General features: G+C 43.9%; 1 protein-coding gene across 4 annotated transcripts in view; it reads left to right on the top strand.

Annotated features, from left to right (window-relative positions):
• Tanc1 (tetratricopeptide repeat, ankyrin repeat and coiled-coil containing 1) overlaps nt 1–22,109 on the top strand; it is a 255,800-nt gene that overhangs the window by 58,983 nt on the left and 174,708 nt on the right. Inside the window, exon 3 of one of the 4 annotated variants that reach the window (XM_045146818.1) lies at nt 9,268–9,379. The exons of the other annotated variants lie outside the window; for them this stretch is intronic. The gene's annotated coding sequence lies outside the window, so the exon portion shown is untranslated. The remainder of the gene's footprint in view (nt 1–9,267; nt 9,380–22,109) is intronic. 4 annotated transcript variants of the gene reach the window in all.

Here is a 22,109-nt window from a genome sequence, read left to right as displayed (position 1 = left end):
AGGGAAGCCACAGCTGCAGCTATTTCTCTGACTTTTCAGTTTTCACCTTAGACTTATGGACTAAGGTACAGTGGCTTTGGTTTATTAGGGCAACATGGGGTTTGAGGTCTCAGTGGATAAAAATACCACTTTTCTTTTGTTTTCCTTATAGGATTTTCTTCTTTTCCTTTCTTTTCTGTTTTTGTTTTTAAAGTTTTTTTTCTAAATTAGATCTAGATCTTGTGACTTACTTGTGTTCTGGCCAGAGGCACTGCAGCTCCTGGTGATCTGAGTCATTTCCTGGTGAGTCCAAGTGTTGGGCCTGGAGCTCCCCGCCCAGGGATGGGGACAGCAGGCCTGTTGTCTGTAAATGGAAGGAAATTGCTGTGCCAGTGTAAGGACAGGGTCTTTAAGACTGGTGGACTGGCTCTGGGTGGTATGGAGTGACTTGAGTATGGGAAGAGGTGACCACAGGCACCCATGTATGTCCTCCTAACCTCCTCAAGTTACATGGATTTGGTGACTTCCAGTGTCCTGGACTGGAGCCAAAAACAAGGCAGTGGGGCTGGACATGACTTAATGGTCAAGGTGCTTGCCTGAGAAGCCTAAGGACCTAGATTTGATTCCCCCGTACCCATGTAAGACAGATTCACATGCATCTGGAGTTCATTTGCAGCGGCTGGAGGCCCTGGTGCACCCCTTCTCTCTTTCTATCTCTTGCTGTGCTTCTCTCCCTCTCTCTCTTGTTTGTCTGTCTAATAAGTAAATAAAGATAAAATATTTTAAAAAACAAGGCAGTATCTCAGCCCCCAGGGACTCATAAGTAGGTTATCTAGGGAGGGTCTGGGGCTTGTTTTTTTTTTTTTTTTTTTTTAATTATTTATTTATTTGAGAGCGACAGACACAGAGAGAAAGACAGATAGAGGGAGAGAGAGAGAATGGGCGCGCCAGGACTTCCAGCCTCTGCAAACGAACTCCAGACGCGTGCGCCCCCTTGTGCATCTGGCTAATGTGGGACCTGGGGAACTGAGCCTCGAACCGGGGTCCTTAGGCTTCATAGGCAAGCGCTTAACCGCTAAGCCATCTCTCCAGCCCTGGGGCTTGGTTTTTATCAGAACCAGCTAGGTAGGGTCAGACCCGAGTTTTGTTAAGCAGTAAAAGCAACTTGGCCAAAGGCTACTTAACTTTATCCTAGAAATTCCCACAGGAGTGAGCCAGCAAGGGGTAAGAGGATTCAGCTGTGGGGAAAGAAGGGCTTAGACACTGGAAACAGTAGACCAGGCATGGAAGCTCTGGTTGCCTAGACTTCAGTGGAGATGCTTTCAAGGTCCTAGCAGGTCAGTTTTGCTGGCATCATAAATGACTGGGTCTTAGGTGTGAGAAATATATTTAATAAATTTGAAACAAGACAATTATTTTTGTGAATGTAGAATTAAGAGTTTTTTTTATTGTTGTTTGCTTCTTTCTTGTCTATTTTTTAAAAAAATTTTACTTTTATTTATTTATTTGAGAGTGACAGACAGAGAGAAAGAGGCGGGGGGCACGCCAGGGCCTTCAGCCACTGCAAACAAACTCCAGACGCATGCACCACTTTGTTCATCTGACTAACATGGGTCCTGGGGAAGCTTCACAGGCAAGCGCTTAACCGCTAAGCCATCTCTCCAGCCCTCTTGTCTGTTTTTGAGATAGGATCTTAATGTGTAGCCCAGGCTGGCTTAGAACTAGCTAGCAATCCTCCTGCCTCAGTTTTTTGAGTGTTGTGGCTGTAGGTGTACATCACCATGTCTAGTTTGTACATACAGTTTTAATTATTTAGACAAAATGTTGCTTAAGCCAAGTGTCCTGGCATATCTTATAGAATTACCAGGTTAAGTTCATTAAAATATTACCTTTACTAAAGATAAAGTAAAACAGAGTTTTTGAATGCTGCTATTAATCAGGAAATAAACATGGAGTAATCAGTTCTGAATAGATGAGAGGCCAAAGATATTTGAGTTTAGGTTGCTTCAAATCAGGAACAGCCTGCTCTTCCCCTTATACGATGGTGAGAAAGTGTTCTTTGACTCTATTCCACAGACGTTCTTTCCCCAGATTACTGACGCCTCACTGGTCACAGAATTCTAGTATTTCAACTAATGCTATTAGCCTTAAGAAAGCAAGAGAGTCAATACCTTTACAGAGGAAGAAGGACTATTATAAAGAATCCTAAGTTAAATGCTGCATTCTTCAGGGTCCTGTGGCCCATTGAGCCACCAGTCAAAAGGCTACAGCAGTGGTCTAGAGTGGCCCAATATCATCCATTCAAACCTGCAGTCCTGGTCCTCAGAGAAGTCTGTGATGTGAAGAGGGACATTATTCATAAGAAACACTAGAAAAGGTGAATTAGAAACAATGGATGTGGCCCATAGAGAGGTGAAATTCTGATCAGAAAGGCAGCATTAAAGGATGTGCCTTGCTTTTGAGAAAGGCTGTCACAGCATGAGATGAACCCAGAGACGACATGGAGAGAGCCCATTCCAGCTGGGTGCAGAGTACATTCCTGGTTTTGAGAACACAGGCATGTTAAGGACCCTGTTTGGTCATGCCCCTTTTCTTGGTGCCCAGGGTCATCTTTCAGAGCCACTCATTGTGCTGTTTTGAAATGTGTTGTTTTGGTGTCCTTGAATACTTTGAGGAATTGAAAGGCTATTTAAACTGTAACAGTCTATAATCTACTGTTAAGGATCTTATAAATTCTGTTCTGTCGGTCCTAACTTCTCAGAGCTGTCATTGTGCCTTGATCTGGCAGTTGGGCTCCACCCTCTTAATTGATGGTGGCCTGGGAAACCGAATATTCCCTCCTGTGAGAGTTGTATCCAAAAGAGAAAGAAATGGCTGGAAGTGGCTGTCTGGGAAGAGGTGCTGGGTACAAGTCGGGGAGGTTGGGAGTTCTCTGCCTTGCATGGGAACTTGCCCCTTGCTTCCTCTTATCCTTTGGTAAAATGAACTTGCAGTTTTTGACCTCTGTCTTTCGTAGTCTTTCCTCTATTCTTCCACAAAATTGCTAAATCTTTACTCTCACATTTGCCTAATTAAATTTTATTATGGAAAGTACAAAATGAAAGTTTTCCCAGGGAAAATGTGTAGATGAATGGAGGGGCTAAGGTAAGGGCTCACTCTACTAATCTACTGTTCCACAAACTTAAGATGCACAGAGAGCCATAGAGCATTCTGAAGGTGACATGGACTCTGTTATCAAGAAGTAGTGTGGGGGGTCTGGAGGATGGCTCAGCGGTTAGAGGTGCTTGCTTTCAAAGCCTGATGGCCTGGGTTTGATCCCCCAGTACCCAAGTAAAGCCAGATGCACAAAGTGGTACATGCATCTGGAGTTTGTTTGCAGTGGCAAGAGGCCCTGGTGCACACATAGTATCTGTTCTCTCCTCTTCCTCTCTCTGTTTATAAATAAATAATAAATAAAAACAAAAAAAAAGTGTGCAGTTGGGAGAGAGAACTAGCAGACATGAAACTCTCAATTGGAAGTATGACTTTGTGCCTGTGTAACTAGAGTGATTTGGGTCAGGAGGTGGAATAAAGGACCATGAAGTCTATATTGGAGACCCAGAGGGGAGATTAGGAGACAATAAGGAGGAGGGAGAGCTCAGGAAACCACAGTTGGGAAGACAGAGGCTAGAGAGAGATTTCACAGTTCATTTGAGGGATCCATTTCAAAGGAGGAATTGATGAGGGCTCAGTTGTATGTTTGATTAAAATGCAGTGATGATTGGGTGGTGCTTGAGACTGGTGAAAGGCAAAGATGGCTAAGTCCCCAGGAGAAACAAACAAGGAAGTATCCAAGCCAAGCAGCCTGGTGTTTGTTACTCTATTATTGGAACCCCAGGAGAGCACACCGCCCTAAGCATTCAGGAACCCTGGGAAGAGAGCAGAGTCAGTCCTTACCCTCAGTTTAGCAAATGCTTCCCACATGAAAACCATCAGAGTATAATCACTTCTCACATCATAAAGAATTTTAGGTAGGAATGTACCTTACAGATGAACTTCAGATTGCTAGAGCCACTAAAGTTAGTACATGCAGATTATTTAAGGAATGACCTTGTCGGTCCTTACCTGTGTTCTTCCTCTGGCCTCACCTTGCACCCTCCCCAGTAATCCTCACAAGCTGCTAGTGACTATCTTCCTCCACCTCTCTCTCCTGATGCATTTGTTTCTCCTTTAACTTTTGTGAGGTGAAAATATTTCCCAGCCTAAAAGGATTAAATAAACACACTGGCAACTGGGGATGGGTAGTGGTTCTTCATTGCTGCTACATATGAGAATAAGCAGATCAGGGTTACAGAGTACTAGTGTGTAAGCCTGTCTTCAGATATTCACTCTCTCTCCCTTCCTACCTACCTACCGCCCTTCCTTCCTCCCTTCCTCCCTCCCTTCCTCCCTCCCTCCCTCCCTCCCTTCCTTTCTTCCTTTTCTTTTTTTCTTTTTTTTTGGTTTTTCAAAGTAGGGTCTCACTCTAGCACAGGCTGACTAGGAATTCACTATGTAGTTTCAGGCTGGCCTCAAACTTATGGCTATTCTCCTACGTTAGCCTTCTGAGTGCTGGGATTCAAGGCATTTACCACCACTCTGGCTTCCCAGATATTCTTTCAATTCTCTTGAGCATTAGTATTTTTTTTAAACAATTAAATTATTTATTTATTTGAGGGAGAGAATGGGCCTACCAAGACCTCTAGCCTCTGCAAATCAACTCCAGACGCATGTGCCACCTTGTGCATTTGGCTTACGTGGGTCCTTCAGAATTGAACTTGGGTCCTTTGGCTAAGCCATCTCTCCAGCCTGAGCATCAGGATTTTTAAAAATCCTTAGGAGGTGCTAATGGATGGTTGGGATGGACAGCCATCTCATTGTGGTGGATAGTACTAGCAGTTTTGCAAGATTTGGAATGGAAATAGGTATATTAAAACAGTGCTTTTTAGCTGGGCATAGTGGCACAAGGCTTTAATCCCAGTACTTGGAAGGCAGAAATAGGAGGATTGCCATGAGTTTGAGGCCAGTCTGGGACTACAGAATTCCAGGTCAGCCTCGACTAGAGTGAGACCCTACCTCAAAACAAAGAAATATAATGGCCTTTATTATTTTAGATAGTACATAGTAGACTCAGACAGGGGTATGAGTTGAACCAGGAGTTTGAACCCAGCCTGGTCAATACTTTTCAAGCTTAAAGACAGAAAGTCCTTTGCCACTCAAGCTCCAAATGCCTGAGGAAGTCTGTACAGAAGGTCTCCTCCCCGCTTCTCTGTTGTTGAAACCTGCTCTCCATTAAATACCGACATTCAAAGTGAAGTGGGACAAACAGAAGGGCTTTCTCTTACTTGTTTTAGGACTTCTGTGATACTGCTTCCTCTGGTTACAGTTGAGTGTGACTTGAACCCCCTATGAATTCAGATATAGAGGGTGGTGCCTGAGCTGCCCTTGTCCTGTTAAACCTCTCTCGGCCTCACTTCTAGTCACCAATTGCTAGTGGTATTTAGAGCTGCAGAGCCCCACATAGTCTGGGGTCTATCACATGGGACTGGTGATGACATGCTTTGGTTCATGAACATATACAGTTGTCTGTGTTTTGTAGCTGAGGAGGTCCAGACACAGCCAAGGTCATAGGATAATAGTTGAGGGGAAAAAAAGAAAATAAAAGAAAGTTTTTGATGTTATTATTTTTGAAAGAAAACAGTGACCAATAGTAAATCCTAATAATTCTTCTCAAAGGACTGTGGGCTTTTTGTTTCTGTTTTTTTCCTTTCTCTCTCTCTTTCTCTCTCCTCCTTTTTTTTTCTTTCTTTTTGTGCTCAAGATCGGATCTAGGGCCTTACATGTTCTAGGCAAATGGTGTACCACTGACCTTAATTTACAGCTTGCTTTTAAAAAAAAAAAAAGAACAGAACAATGAACATATTTCTTATTTGGATCTGAACTACAAACTATTTGTAAAAACACCTTTGTTGCATATATCTACTGTGTTTTGATCCTAATCCTCTCCCATTGCATTCTCTTGTCTCCCTTCCACATCCACTGTTCTTTCCAACTAATCCCTCTTTTGCTTTGATGTCTTTTTAAAAAAATCTGTTTATTTATATGTGTGTGAGAATGGGGAAGAAGTTGCGGGGGAAAGAGAATGGCTGCACCAGGGCCCCTAGCCATCGCAAACGAACTCCAGACACACATGCCACCTGGAGCATCTGGCTTTATGTGGGTACTAGGGAATTGAAACTGGGTCCTTAGGGTTTGCAGGTAAGTGCCTTAACCACTGAGCAATCTCTCCAGCCTTGATGTCTTTGTTTTGTTTTTTCCCTCCTCCATTATTTATGACAATATGTTGATAGGCCCAATATTGTGCAGACCTTGTGCAGGCAACAACAGCCATGTGAGCCCCTTGATAGCCAACACTTCTCCCCATTTTCTGGCTCTTACATTCTTTCAGCTACCATTTTTGCAGTGTTTCCTGAACCTTGGAGGGGGAGATGTTTGTTACTGATTGTTGTGAGATAAGGTCTTCCTGAATTTCAGTGCTGGCCTCGAACTCACTGACTAGCCAAGGAGGGCCTTGAACTTGTGATCCTCCATCCTCAGCATCCTTAGTGCTGGGATTACAGGCATTCATATATCTAGATTCATCTTTTTGTGTTTTGCTTTGTTTTGTTTTAAGAAGTCAATTGGAGGGTTGGAGAGATGTCTTAGTGATTAAGGTGCTTGCCTGCAAAGCCCAAGGATCCAGGTTTGATTCTCCAGTACCCAGGTAGCCAGACACACAGGTGGTGCATGCCTCTGGAGTTCCTTTGCTGTGGTTGGAGGCCCCAGTGTGCCCATTCTCTCTCTCTCTCTATTTCCTTCTCACTCTTTCTCAAATAAATTAAATTAAACTTAAAAATAAAAAATAAAAAAAGAAGTCAATTGGAAAGCTGTGGTGTCTCATGCCTGTCATACCAGTACTGGGGGAGGGGTGGGGATGACACTGCAAATCTCAGGCTAGTCTGGTCTGCACAGTAAGTCCCAGGGCCAGCTCTGCTAATAGAGTGAGATCCTGTCTAAAACAAAACAAAAGTACAAGATCCCCCCCCAAAAAAGTCACAACTTAGATTTGAAAATACAAAGCTAGTAAGGGGAGGTTAGAATGCTCATTCAGGTAGTATTCTGTTTCAGATTCCCTAAAAATCCCTTCAGCAAATGCATTTTTGTTACATGGCATATTGTGCACAAGACTATTTTGTGATATGGTGTACTTATTCTTTTTTCAAAAAAATTTTTTGGGCTTAAATATTGTTTTGTGTATTGAAAAGATCTTTTTAAGAGTTCCATAATCCTTTTTTCTACTTTAAAATTGGTTCTGAGGGACGAGAAAAAAAAAAAAAAAAAGAAAGAAAAAACTCAAGGCATAATTTTTCTTAGTACAGTAGGCAGTCTGATTATAATTATAAGTAACTTTTCAACCACCACTCAGAGTTTCTCTGGTCTCATTGGCCTCTCTTTTTTCCTTACCCTAATTACAAATATGATCCTTAAAACCCATGTAGGACCAAATACAGAATCTAAACTCTGTGATCTCATCACCACAAACATAGGCTGCAGGGACTGCCCTTCTTGCCGGAACCAGCCTCCCCTTGGGACCTCTGTAATTTCTAGTGGTGCCTTTGTAGTAGTCTTAAATTCGGAAAGGATGTTTTTTTCTGGCACCAACGGAAGCACTGTTACAAGAGGGTTGCTGTAGGTGGGGCGGAGGCCAGCAAGCAAGTGCATGTGTACATAACCTGCTGCAGGTTGAAGTGGAAGGGCACATGCGCTTGTAGGCCTTGGGCGGGGGTTGGCTGCGGGGCTGTGGTGGGCTGCCAGGTTTGAGAAGCAGTACAGGAGTTCTGGCTGAAGGCCCTGGAGTGGGGGCGAGAAGTCCTTGCGGCCATCAGAGCCCTGCTCGAGGAGGCAGGTGAGGGGGAGGAGTGCACACTGGGAAGACACCTTGATATTTGAGCTGCTGGATGGTGTTCTGCAGTGAAAGAGGCCCTTCTCAGTGTAGGAGCCACCCAGGAGGGTGCTCAGAAACTGGCAGCATTTATTTGCAGGCAGTTGCTGGCAACAGCAGAGGCCTTCTTGAAGCAATGTTAAATATTTGACATGGGGGCAATGACCACCTGGTCCCTTGGAGGTTCTTCTCTTGTGTTTTGAGCCAATGAGATCTCAATGGACTCTGAGGGGGATGGTGGAGACTGGACCTGTCCTTGAGATCTGCCCCTGGTTTCCATCCAGACGACAGCACTTATGCCCCACCCTCGTCTTTGAAGTCATGGTGGGTAAGGGGGCGGGGGATGGAATTTAGTGCCTCATGAAACATATTTAAAGAAGAGGAAAAGCCTCGGCCAAGCCTGTACATGCACAAATGTATTAGTACCCCATGCCCTGCCAGGGCTCAAAGGTGACTGTACATGATCTGTCCCTATTGGTGATGTAGCCTGGCAGCATTGCCGTGAGGGGCAGATGTGGGCCAGAGCCTGGCTGTTAACTCTGGAAAACATTTTCATGGATAGACAGATGTAATAGCAACAAGAGTGTTTCCCAGGAAATAGGCTGCGTTTGTCATGGGAGTCTTGTTGCAGTCTGGTGAGGAAGTATTCACTGAGCATCTGCCTTTCCTTGTGAAATGAGCAGGAAGGTGATGGTTGGTCACACGAGCCTTCCAGAAACTGAATGGAGGGAAGGACAAAGCAGAATGAGGCACACGAGGTAGCAGCCAGCCAGGTGTCTTCAGAGTGGAGGAAGCACGACAGGGGTGGGGCAGGCCTGCAGGTGATTCTTGGGCTGGGACTGGAGGATGACTAATCCACACAGTGGGAGAAAGGCCATTCGGGCTGAAATTTGGGAGTGAAGCAAGACTTGTGGGAAGGAGATGTCAGGACTCAGCACCCTAAGGGTTTGTTTGAGAGTCCTAAAAACATTTCACTGTGGATTGGGCTGGAAACCCATTAGAAGACAACTTGAGGTAGTGGCGGTCAACCAGATGCATGCAGTTCCTTGCTCATGATGCAGGGCTAGGGGCTTTCAGCAACTGTCACACTTTGGCTTGCACAGACGGTGTCAGGGAAGCTGTGTCACTGGTCACCCTGCCTTTCTCAGGCTTAAGAGCACATGCAGGCTGGTGTCTCTTCCTGTCTGTCACTGCTGCTCTGGGGCCTTAGGGGCTCAGGGCTGGTTTTAGGAAATCTCTGCTGTGTGCCCCATAGAGTGAGTGTAAAAGTTTTCTTTCTCTTTTTCCAGTTCTTTTGCCAGCCTTCTGTGGTCAGCTCATCTGGAGGAATTTTCCAGGTGCCCCCAGTGAGTGAGACAGCCACTCTCTGTTGCAGGCAAATGGACTCAGGGGTGACACGAGGTGAGCAAGAGCAGGGAGACACGCGAATACAGAGTCCACTTTTGGATAGGCCTTGAAAATTTGAGGGCTTTTAGAAAGTAAAATGTGTTTTAATTCAAAGAAACATGATTGTGTTGTAAACGTAATGTCTTTTTACTAAAGGAGTCTTGCTAATACTGTGGAAACTTTAGGATGTCCTTTCAAAAGCTTTTCTGATTTAATTGAAGTCACCATTTCAGAGTTCTTTTGATTTCTTTTTATGATATCTAATATAGTACTTTTCTATTAAAATTGTTTAATATGTGTTGACCACTAGTTTAATATCTTGGCTTACAGTTTGCATACATAGAGATTCAACTAATAAAAATTTCTCAGTTATTTACATAAATATTTCTGAGAAAGATCCCCCCCCCCTTTATTGTCTAGGCTGGCCTCAAACCACTGGGCTAAAGAGACGCTTCTATCTCAGCTTCCACCCTACTACCCCCACCCAGGCAGACCTTGAATTCACTATTAGTCTCAGGGTGGCCTTGAACTCACAGCGATCCTCCTACCTCTGCCTCCCAAGTGCTGGGATTAAAGAAGTGTGCCACCATGCCCATGCCTAGCTGTCTCAGTTTTTTGAGTATCTTGTCTACAAGCACAAACCACCCTGTCTGACTCCAGATTTTTAATAAGTTAGATTGGCTATCTTCTCTTTGTCACTGTCATTCTCCTACCCCTAATTCCCCAAGCAAACTTTGTCAGGTTTAATTACAACCTGCCTTTTGGCTCCCAGGAGACAAATAAGGAATGTTCACAGCTCGCCTTACCTCACACACTCCTCATAGGTTGTCTGTATGGGGTCATGGCAGTTAAAGCTTGCCTGAGTCCTGTCTCATGCTCCTACAGACCCTTCTGTTAACACCTTCTGGTATCCATTGCCCCACTGGGTTTCAAGAAGAGCTTTAGGAAGTTTAGGAAATGAGTTTTAATATTTCTTTTTAAAATTAATTTATGATGTGGGGAAGACAATGGACATGCCAGGGCCTCTAGCCACTGCAAATGAACTCTAATACATGGGTACTGGGGAATTGAACCTTGGTCCTTAGGCTTTGCAGGAAAGCACCTTAACTGCTAAGCCATCTCTCCAGCCCAAGGGAATGAGATTTAAACCTGTGCTATGTTGTTTCTGGATTACAGTCTCATTTTAAGTTGTGAAACAGAAATATCTATTTCAGGGGCTGAGGTTGTGTCCCAGTTGGTAGAGCTCATGTCTAACATGCACAAAGCTGGATTCAGTCACCAGTACCACGTAAAATGAGACTTGGTGGCATAGGTCTGTAATCCCAGCACTTGGTGGTAGAGGCAGGAAGATGAGAAGATCAAGGTCATCCTTGATTGCATGGTAAGGTGGAAGCAAGCCTGGGCTACACGAAAGCCCAGAAAGAAAGAGAAAAAAAAACCCAAAGGAACCTCTACTTTAAGGGAGTGGGGGGAGCTGGATGATTTTTAATGAGGACTTTTATGTAGTCATCTTGCTACTTGCATGCCTTACGTCCAATGCAGAAAAAGTAGCAGGATTCGGATACCCTCTTCTTTTCCTTCCTGTACAGAGACAGAACTATCACTCATGCTCTGGTGCCCACATAAGGCACATGTAGGAACCCCCAGGACATCCAGCACAGAATAGTTGGCTGGAGTTACTGAAGTCTCTGACCAGGATCCTTCCCTGTAGGCCTTCAGAGGGGCTAAGGGACACGGCCAAAGCTGCTTCCAAACTTCTGTGAGTTCTTGAAATGTCTGTGTCATGTGTGCTCTGCCAGGTGGCCCATATGGCTTACCAGTAGGATTTCTTTTTCTTCCTTCATCTCCTACCACATCCTGGGTACGGCTAAGGAACAGTGATTGCCTTGCTCCTCTAGGTTTTGAGGGTCCTGTCAAAAGCCAGGTCTTTTCAACAGGGACATAGCAGGGGAGTGCCTTTTAGGATCCATGTGGAGCTTTGAAACAGACTTCTGAGATTCCTTCCCCTGAGTTAGAATTTTAAGTAGGAGTCCCTGCTACCTTTTTTTTAAAGTTTAACAAAAGATGACATGGGTATTCCTAGGTGGGACTGGTAGCCACGTATCAGATTAATGACCAGACATCCAGTCACCTGCTTAGATTTAATGACATCTGCAAAGAATAAGGCATTTTGGGGGGCACACATCTTGGAATTCTCAAATGCTCAGAGCTTTTACTATATTAATATTTAGCTTTAAAAAATACTTGTATGATGAGTTCACTTGAAAACAAAAGATGCTTTCTTCCCTTGAGCAGATATTGGGGGAAATTATTTTGAACGTCACTAACAAGTTTAACCAGTTTATAATGCCCAGCCAACATCCCTTTGTGCCATAATATGTATGATTGAACTATTTTGTAATGTCTGCTGAAAATATCAGGGAAACAGTATTTTCTATGATTATAACTATACAAAGAAGAAGAAGAAAAATAACAGTGAAGGATAACTTACTAACTTAAGCAAGAGTTTAGCTATTTAGAAATTGAGCCAAGTGTCTGGAATACCTGTGGGAACACATTTCTTAAAATTACATTGAAAGAGTGATTGAAGTGTATTCATCTTAGAGATTTTTTTGGTGGGGTGAGGCTCCTAGAGATTTATTGGACCAGAAATTTATTAAGTTAACCAGTTTTCCTCTTCCAGGTTTTGTGTGTCAAAGAATTAGCTGATTTTTCCTTTTTTTAAGCCCACTTCAGAAAATAGACAGGAGCTTAATAACACAGAGCATGTTCAGTGATTTTATGGATTTAAACTATGTCTGTCTCTGGCAAATTCCCACTCCGAAAGCAACTGTACAACCTGTTACTGTTTCAGGTTTTACTAATGTGTTGGGTTTGGAGAATGGTGAGCTTCAGTTTTGAAGTGAGAGGGTTTTACAATTCAGGAGAGACCCTCCGGATGGCCGGTCATCTGTTTCTCATTGCTTCAACAGAAACTGCTCTCGTTGAGGTCACACATGGCCCTTGATCGTGGTCACTTTGTAGGCCTCAACATGACTGTTCTGTAGCACTCCATACTCCTGACTACCCTTCCTTTGAAACCCTCTCCCCTGGCTTCCTTTGTACACTCATGACTGTTTTGCTTTTCCTTCTTTTATTTCTTCCTGGGCACTGCTGTGTCTGTCCTTCTATGTTCAAGTCCCCTGGGCCAAGTTCATCCTGGGTGGGTTTCCTTTAGTCTGTTTAACCCTTTTGGAGAATCTCAGGACTTAATGCATGGATGCAGCATTCACATGTTAATGACCACCCCAAGTCTCTCTGAGTTCATCCTCATATCCATCTTTTGGACTTTGCTACTTTGATGACTCATAGGTACTTTTAACTCAGGATATCTAAACTGAACTCATTTCCTCTGTAATTATCACTGCTTCCTGCCCCATTCCAAACCCCTAACCCCCATGTTTCTGTCAGCTTTTCCCATGTTGGTAGTTGGCTCTACTTCTAGAAATGTGTGACTCATCCTCCCTCGTCCTTCAGTCAATCTCATGCTTTAATTAGTAATTAAGGACTATCATTTTTAATATTCAAAATGAAAATGAATATTAAATGTAATTAATTAATTTTGTGGAAGGGGCCAGTGTGTTGGTGTGTAGCTCTGGCTGTTAGTAGTCACAGTGGTGTCCAGGCAGGACTTGAGCTTGCAGTCCTGCCTCCGTCTTCCCTGTGCTGAGATACAGGCCTGTGCTCCCACACTCAGCTGGAAAGGACAGTTTTAAAGTCATTCTATTAACATTCAGTTACAGGTTTTAGAACTTGTAGGTGGGTCTATAAGCAAGTATAATATAAGCCAGTTGAGACCACATTTTTTTAAATTTGAGAGGGAGAAAGAGGCAGATATAGAGAGACTTAATGGGTGCTCCAGGGTCTTTAGCTGCTGTTCCTGCCACCCTGCCTTGCTGTATTTCTATAATGCCACAGTACTGTTTCAGACTTTTGTGAGATAGGTTGACTTTGAGTTAGAAACTGCGTGTTTCCTAAACTTTTATCTGTCAAGATACAGGTTTGTTTCAAAGTTGGGGCAGCTATTATTTGAATGTGATTTGTCCCCTCCCAAACTCGGGTTGAAACTTGGTCCTTGGTTCCCAGGTACCAGTTTTGACAGATGACAGGACCATTAGGAGGTAACCAGGCTGGCTGTAAGGAGAGATCAGTGCAGGTCTTGGCATTATACTCTTCATTACAGGATTGTGCTACAGGGCCGGGGCAATGGCTTAGTGGATGAAGTACTTGGACAAGCATGAGTACCTGATTTTGGATCCCTAAATCCTATGTAAAGCTGGATGCTGTTGTGCTATGCCTATCACCCCCAGTGCATGTGGGATAAGAAATGAAGCTGAGAGTCACTCTGAAGCTTGTGGCCCAGCTAGCCTGTGAGCATAGCTGTGAACAACAAAAGACCCTGTTTCAAACAAGGTGAAAGGCTAGGACCACCGGCGCCTGAAGTTGTACCCTTGGCATCCACATGCTGTGGCACATGCCTGTGCACATACACGTAGATCCATCACACACAGAAGGAATGTGTTGTGAACACTTGTCAGCTTATCCTGCTTTTTCCTATATGGTATGATGTAGCTTGAGGCCCTCCCTGGATGATGCCACTTGATTGTGGATCAGCTTTCAGAACTGTGAACTCTGTACTTCTTTCCTTTATAAATTATTGGATCTCAGGTATTTTGTAGTAGCAACAGAAGACAGTAAGATAGGTACTAAAGATGTGACTTCAAAACTGTAGCCTGCATTGCCTATAGCCTCTTACAAATTCCAGCTCTGATCTTCCCTTACCTGTGCACTACTGGGTAGCCAGAGACAATGGGAGTAGGATTCTGGTTTCTGTCCGTAGAAGGTTTTTATGAGAATCAAATGGTATGAAGGGAAAAGTGCCTTTAAACTCAGGGGCAACTTGTGGAAGCTTAACACTGGTCATCTCAGATAAGCCTCTCTATTTATAGAAGGCTGTGTTTGAAACTGTGAACTCTCCCAGACTTTGTATGTTCATAGTGATTGAATCAGTCATGTGCAAGCAATAAAGGCAGAAAGACCCTTTGAAGACCTTGTTAATAAAGACAGTATGCATAGAACTAGTTTTTGTTACTCATAGTAAAACTGAGTATGGTCTACAAGCTGAGTAAGTACGTAAGTAGGTACAGTCAGATGCATGAAAATGGAACCACTTCTTTTTGTTTTTCTAGTTTTCTTCTGTTATGTTGAATTTGGGAGCTAGATTTGGATATGTTCCTGATATGCCAAAATAAACCCTAATTTGTTTCCTAATCTCTCTCTTGTTTTTTTTCCCTCTCCCTATTCTGAGAAGGATTTTATTTCTCCACACTTTACTCCCTTTCTATGATATTTTGGTAAAAATGTTTGCCCAAGGAAAGAGCCCCAGTTTGTCATTGTGGAACTTAGAGATTACCTTTTTCTAAAAAAAAATTTATTTATTTATTTACTTGAGAAAGAAAAAGGCAGATAGAGAGTGAGAGCTCAGGCATGCCAGGGCCTCTAGCCACTGCAAACAAATTTCAGATACATGCACCACCTTGCACATCTGGCTTATGTAGGCACTAGGGAATCAAATCTGGGTTCTTAGGCTTTGCAGGCAAGCACCTTAACTGCTAAGCCATTTCTCCAGCCCAGAAATTAATATTTTAAGTCTTTGTGTCCTATAACATTGCCTGTTAATTTGGGGAAGTGTCGGATTGGTGGGGTTGTTTGTAGCCTGGCTGAGTGTGTGCCTGATGCTCACAGTAGGCCCCTAATCAGGGGAAACATGATTAGTTATCACAGAGTTAAATTTCAAATTTGGTTAGGGCCACATTGCTCCACAATGAGATGTGGAAACAATTTATGTGACATATGAAGTGGGGAGGAGAGCTGACGGCAGTAGGTCTTGGGAGCAGGGACCCCAGACCTACAGCATCATCTTCAGCTGGGGCTCATTGGAGATGTAAATTCAGCTGCACCCCAGATGCAGGAAGCAGAAACTCAGGGCTGGTCCCAGTAGTCTGTCTCAGCAGGACCTCTCTAGATGACTTGGATGCACTTCAGGTGCTTAATGTTAGCAAAGCCAGCCTGGAGACCTCGGGGGTAGGCTGCAGAGTAACAGGAGGACCTCCCCAGAGTGGTGGGGTGAGTGAAGAGCAGCTGGGATGGGTCTGGCTGTGTCACAGAGAAGCAAGGAGGTCGTGAGGACATGGAGGCTTTGGGTGGTGTTCTGAGCAGCAACCTGGGCCACAGGCAGCGAGCGGATCTTTAGAGGGCGTTGTGGGGGGAGGGGATTGAGTTTGCAATGCCAGGATTGATGTCAGGAAGCTGGCAATGAAGTTTGGTAGTCCAGGCAAAACACTGGAGAAGCAGGTATGTGAGTTACTTGTGGATATTCATATAATTTTCCCAAGTGAAATAGCATGGAGAACGGGAAAAAAGCCAGGGCAGACGGGTATGTGACTGGCTGTTTGGAATTATGGCATTCAGTTTCAGAAGAAGAGCTGAACACTTGGGAGTACATGGTGATGTAGATTTAAACTAAACTTCGGGTTTTCCAGAGACTGGTTGTGTACTTCATCTTATCTTGGAATTCAAGGCATATGCAAGGTGAAAGGTTCTAGAATGTGACTTTCCCTGGAGACAGAAGTGGAGGGAGGCCATAGAGCAAAGGTGTGACCTGGAGCAACTGCTGAGGTGCTGTCTCCATTTCCTTATTTGTCTAGAGAGTGATTACAGTTCCCACCTTGATCTTGTGGTGAGAGCTAAACAAGGTCCTCTCTGTTAGCGTTGATATCTCTGCTGTTTGTGTGCCTGGTTGTTGGGTCTGTGGAATAAAGTCCCACCTGTAACAGCTTCGTTTATAGTATCAATAAGGGATAGTGCAAGAAGGCCTGCCAGAAGTCTGACAGGTGAGGAATGTGGTTTTCAAAGAACTATCAGTACCTTCACTAGAGTTGTCTGGAGACAAAAAAGATTTAGCTTGGAAAATTTTACTGCACAAAGCAAGATTTGGGTATTTAAGAAATTACTCTCTATGCCCAGCTTTGTTGCAGACTCACATTTTGCTGTACTAGAAAGATGTTTTACTGGGACATGAAAATTTAATACATCTGTGTGACATCTTCCTCAAATGTAGGCCAGTTTCACACCCGCTGTCCCTAATTCAAAGTCCTCCAAGAAACATGTGTCCTATTTTCCACTGGGCTCTAGTTGGGTTGTCTTTTCTTAAAGGGAGGCATTTGGACCACACACTTATATTTGGGAAATAACTTTGTCCTGTGTATATAAGAAATGTATACAGAACACTCTCATTATGGAAACTGTAGCTTCTGAACATCTCAACCCCTGCATTCAAGGATCTGTACGTATGTGTGTGCATTCTGCTCTGCTGCTGAGTCATAAAACTGACCTTGTTTCTTATCTGTAAGATGTGTCTCACATATGTTAAGAAAAGTGATGACAGAATCAGTGACCAAAGGTTTTATTGAAGGCTTACTCAGGCCTCAAATCTTTCGCTGGGTTTTAGAAGAAAAAAAATCTGTTAAGTGAATATGGAATGTGACTTGTTCTGAGGTATAAAACTTGAACTACATATATATATTTTTTGAGACATAGTCTCATATAGTGCATACTGGCCTTGAACTGACTATGTTACCCAGGGTGACCTTGAACTTCTGATCCTTCTGCCTCCCCACAAGCATGTACCACCATGTCTGGTTTATGGGGTGCTGGAGAATGAACTGAGGACTTTGTGCATTCTACACAGCCATTCTACCAACTAAGCCACATGCCCAGCCCGCAGCTTCATAGATTTAAGGTTTTATGGGATTCCTAAAAACAGTATTTGGTATCTCCACATATAGGAATTACTCTTTTTTTTGTTGTTGTTATTTTTTCGAGGTAGGGTCTCACTCTAGCCCAGGCTGACCTGGAATTCACTGTGTAGTCTCAGGCTGGCCTCGAACTCGCAGCGATCCTCCTACCTCTGCCTCCCTGAGTGCTGGGATTAAAGACATGTGCCACCACACCCAGCTCTAGGAATTACTCTTAATTCAGAATGCTGCTGGAGTGGTTTCTGCTGTTGGTGGGTTTGACAGTCCAGTTAGGTAGGTAGTCCATAGCCACTGTCCCAGCATTTGTAGAAGTAACACAAGGCTTGTTTCTGGGAAGTCTGGCTGCTGGCACAGTTGAAATTATGAGCCAGTCTTAGGTAATTTTACTAATCTAGAGAAACTGTCATGCTCCCGCAGCTGCCCTTGTAGTTCCTAACCACGCAGACAAAAGCTGTTTCAGTTACCCGAGACCCATGAGAAATTGGCACTGGGCCAGTGTCAAGTGTGTATTTTAAAGCCTGCATTATATTTATCTCCTAAGGGCATCCCCTGATTTAGGGTATGCAGCTGGGGAATGGCCTGATTGTTCTAGTGAGGGCAGGAAAGGCCAAGCCTTGGGGACTGTCCTCACTGGGAAGTCAGATCAAGCTAGCTGAAAGATGGGTGTTTGAAAGGCTATAAAAAGAGTGAAGAGAGCAGCCCAGTGTGGTAGTGCGTGCTTATAATCGCAGCACTCAGGAGGCAGAAGCAGGAGGATTGCTGCAAGTTGGAAGCCAGCCTGGTTTTCATAGTAAGTTCCAGACTAGCCAGGGCAATGTAGAGAGTACCCTATCCCATAACTAACTTACTAGAGCCACATGAAAACAAATGTGTATACAAAATACATTTGGCCCAAACCTAGCTTTTCCATGTTTTCTATTCTTTCCCAGTGTAAATTTCGGCATGTGTTTCACCTGCAATGCCAGTCCTAGTGATTCCTGATAAGTTGGTGATTCCATAGTGATGGATTTCTTGGTAACTAGACCTTTTACGGATGATTTGGAACCTAGTTGTGGGATTCATTTCATTTCTAGCAGAGGTGTGGGTCGTGCCCGTCCTCACAGTTGAATCCCTGCTTCCACAGGTTTCACAAGTGGGAGGAAGCCAAGCTACTGGAAGAACTTTTGGCAAGCTTGGTATGAGCCCCTGGGTCTGAGTCCTTAAGCTTTGGGATTGCTGGTTAGACTGGGGGAGGAGGGTGATTGCGCACTTGCGTGGATGGGGTGATCATATTCTTTACCAAGCATTCAGTCATCATTCTGCTTTGAGAGCCCAGTTTGCTGAAACACGTGGTGCACAGGAGTACAGATTCCCACTGTGGGTGACCCCTTGTAGGCTTCTCATCTGGCTTTGAGACTGGATTTGTTAATATCAGAAACCTACCTTCCCAGCTGGGTGTGGTGGTGCATGCCTTTAATCCCAGCACTTGGGAGGCGGAGGTAGGTGGATTGCCGTGAGTTCGAGGCCACCCTGAGACTACTTAGTGAGTTCCAGGTCAGCCTGGACTAGAGTGAGACCCTACCTTGAAAAACCTGACAAAAAACAAAAACCTGCCTTCCCACTTTTGGCTCTTGTCTAACATGACTTGGCTTTGACATTACTGTCTGGAGCTCTGGTATTTGGGGCTGTTGGAATCAATTAGGAAATAAAGCCATTAAACATGCCCATGTGATGTGATCTCTCTGGCAGGCTTTGGCGGCAGACTCTGTTAAGCCTGTTTCCTACAGCCAAATGTGTATGGTCAACCATAATTTCCCTTACAAATCTCAGAAGAGAACAATGATGTGTAGGCTGATACCTTAGCTCTGTGAAGGGGTGATGCTGTGTAATTCCTAAGAATTTGATTCAGCTCCCCCTTGCATTTGTTTTCACTGCAGGCATACCTTAACTTACTTTAGAATTTATGTCTAATGTAAAAACTCTACAAAAAAAACCACCCTCTGTCATATTATTATACTGTGTAAAACTGCCTAGAGAAAGAAATAAATGCTATCAGGCCATTCCTTGCCACATCCCCTTACATTTAACAAGCACCATAGAATTTAGTCAGTGAAAATGGCTTTGCAGGCAAACGCCTTAACTGCTAAGCCATCCCTGCAGCCCATGGAATGCCTTTTTGAGCCCCTCATTAATATAAAAAATAAGTAGATAAGTGTTAGGGATAGGAGAACCATTAGCCATGTGACACCAAGATCTTGCCCTAAATAATCCTCCCCACTGGCAATCTGGCTGACTCCAGTGTTTCCCCACTGTGGGCAAGTGAACTCAGGTGCTTGCTCCTTCAGCAGTAGTCTGACACATAGTACTGCCAGGTCACAACACTGTGGTTTCAAGTAACGGTGCTGAGTTGGATGCCTAGCAGAACTTGAGAGACCGGGCTGTAGGCATCTTGACATAGGCAGGATCCTTTTCAGGATAGATTAGAAGCATGAAGTGCTTTTTGCTGTGTGTGTGTGTGTATATGTGTGTACCTACACCTTTATTTTTCTTTGTGGGCAGCTTTGCCTGTGTTTGACTTGCTCCCTAGTACTTGGGAGCTGGTTTCTTGTTTTTGTTCAAAAGAGGAGACACAGAACAGAGGCTGTACAGTCAGGCTCTGGAACTATTGGAGCTAATCTGATACCTGAATGAGCACCAAGACTATACCACATGTCACTAGCCTGTCTGTGTCTCTGCAGAGTCCTGATAAATAGTACTTTACCCAGAGGATGCCATGATGATTAAGTCACTCTACACATGCTAGGTGCTCAGAGTGGAGCATGGATTTCGTGGTGTTTCTGGTTGGGCTGTATGTTAGAATTACCTGGGGGAAGGTGAAAAACAAAGCAAAACAGAACTTCATGGGTATTAAAAACTGTTATCCTCATAAAATTAGGGCCTGGGGAGGTTAGGATCTTGTTGACAGTTATTATAAGCTACTAACCAACGTGGAGGAGGGATTCTGATGTCTTTTCTTCTTGAGCATTAAGTGAAAGATTCATCTGTCAGCTCCATAAGTAAGGGGTTTTTATGTAGTGAATAGGTGCCTTTTATGGGGCATCTTTGAAGTTGTCTGACTTTGTTCACTTGGAGGCCAGATGCAGTGCAATTAAAACATTTAATTTCTTTAGAGTTAAACTACCAAGCTGCATCCAGCTGGTGCTGATAGATGGAGTACCTTTTAACACTTTCTGACAAATATCTTCAAGGTTGCTTCTCTTTTCATACTAAAATATTACCACTTGCACCATAGCCTCTGAGGGGTTCCTTGTTCTATGGAGGTGGTTTGTCAACTCATAATTTACAGTGGTGATGTGAATAAGAAGTAGACTTTCCTTGTTAAAATTGTAGTGCCTACTGGTGGAAGAGACCTGAAGTTCTCTAGTCCAGCAAGACAGGGAGCAGTTTTCCCTTTAGATAGTCTGTGAAAGGCAAAATAACTTGTTTCAATTCACTTTGTATATGGAATGCTGCCTGCTTGATCCATGGAGTTGATTGCCACATATCAAGGAGATGGTCCTTGTAATTTGGGGGTTATAGCCCTCTTGATACAAGTGGAGAACTTAACAGAAAAGAGAAAGGAAACAGAAGGCATCACTCTGAGACAGTGGTTTCTAAGGAGTTAACTGTCTTAATGAGGAGTAATTGGGATTTAGATTTCCAGGCAAGCATCCTGTGGCCCATCCTCCACAGAGCTGAGTGAGAGGCAGTGAGGCACATTCCATCCAGGCTGTGGTTCCTCCAAACCCCAGGGCTGCTTCAGGAGCCTTTGGCCTGTGGCCAGTGGGACTCCATGTTGATGTTCTCCTAGAGTGGATCTGTAAATGCCATCGTCTCACTCCTCCCTCTCCTGGACACATCCTTGTCTCTGATTCATGGAAGACTTGGATGGCAGCTGCTCAAAGTCTGAGCTTTTAAGTCAGATCTGGGTTCAGGTTCTAGATTCACCTTCACCAGTCCTGTGGGTTTTAAAATTGTTTGGAATAGTTCTGCATCCCAAATGTAAAACTGCTTTAAAAGAATCATACTCTTCAACTTCCTCATTCACTTGTCTTAATGTCTGTTCTTTGATCTCTTAGAGAGCTCTGGCTGTCGTGTGTTCCAGGCCTCCACTTTCTTCCTATAACAATACCTTGTTCCCATGCATGCCACTCTGAACCCTGCTCTGCTGTGAGCTCCCTGAACGGCTTAGAACTCTTTGCCTGTGGATCCTTCTTTATTGGGTCTGAGCATCAGAGATGGGAACTACAGTTTCACCATTTGGTCTTTGGGTTGCTATGCCGCCGGGGCTGGGTGAGCAGAGCTCTTCAGCTGCCTTTGGTCTTCCTCTCCTTCTCCACAAGGCTCTTCACTGCAGCTGTCATCTTATTTTCTTATGAAAAAGAAAATGCCCATATTTGTCAACCTTGTTGCTTTCCTCCTCCATTGTAGTACACTTCACATTGTCCCTTACTGGCTGGCACAAAGCATATGCCTTGGAATATGTGTAGAGTAAAAATATTGCAGTTGCTAGTTTAGGGGGAGGGAACAGTAAATAAAACTTTTTTTTTTAACCTATCATAAGACAGGCTAGAGTCTGGGGAGAGGGCTCAGTGTTCAGGTGCTTGCTTATAAAGCTTGCTGGCCTGGGTTCAACTTCCCAGCACCCATATAAAAGTCTGATGCAAAGTGTGGTAGATGCATCTGTGATCACAATGCACCTACAGCTCATAGGCCAGCTAATCTGACATTTGTTTGCAGCCTGGCAGTTTGTATCAGTAAGAGATACTGCATCAAAGAAAGTGGAGCATAGACATCTCAAAATTATCCTTCAATCTACACACACACACACACACACACGAATAAATAAAAACTAAGCCAGGAAAGGTAGC

The sequence above is a fragment of the Jaculus jaculus genome, chromosome 4, assembly GCF_020740685.1.
Source record: "Jaculus jaculus isolate mJacJac1 chromosome 4, mJacJac1.mat.Y.cur, whole genome shotgun sequence".
In the NCBI taxonomy this organism is placed as follows: domain Eukaryota; kingdom Metazoa; phylum Chordata; class Mammalia; order Rodentia; family Dipodidae; genus Jaculus; species Jaculus jaculus.
This window is presented reverse-complemented; position numbering and strand designations above follow the sequence as displayed.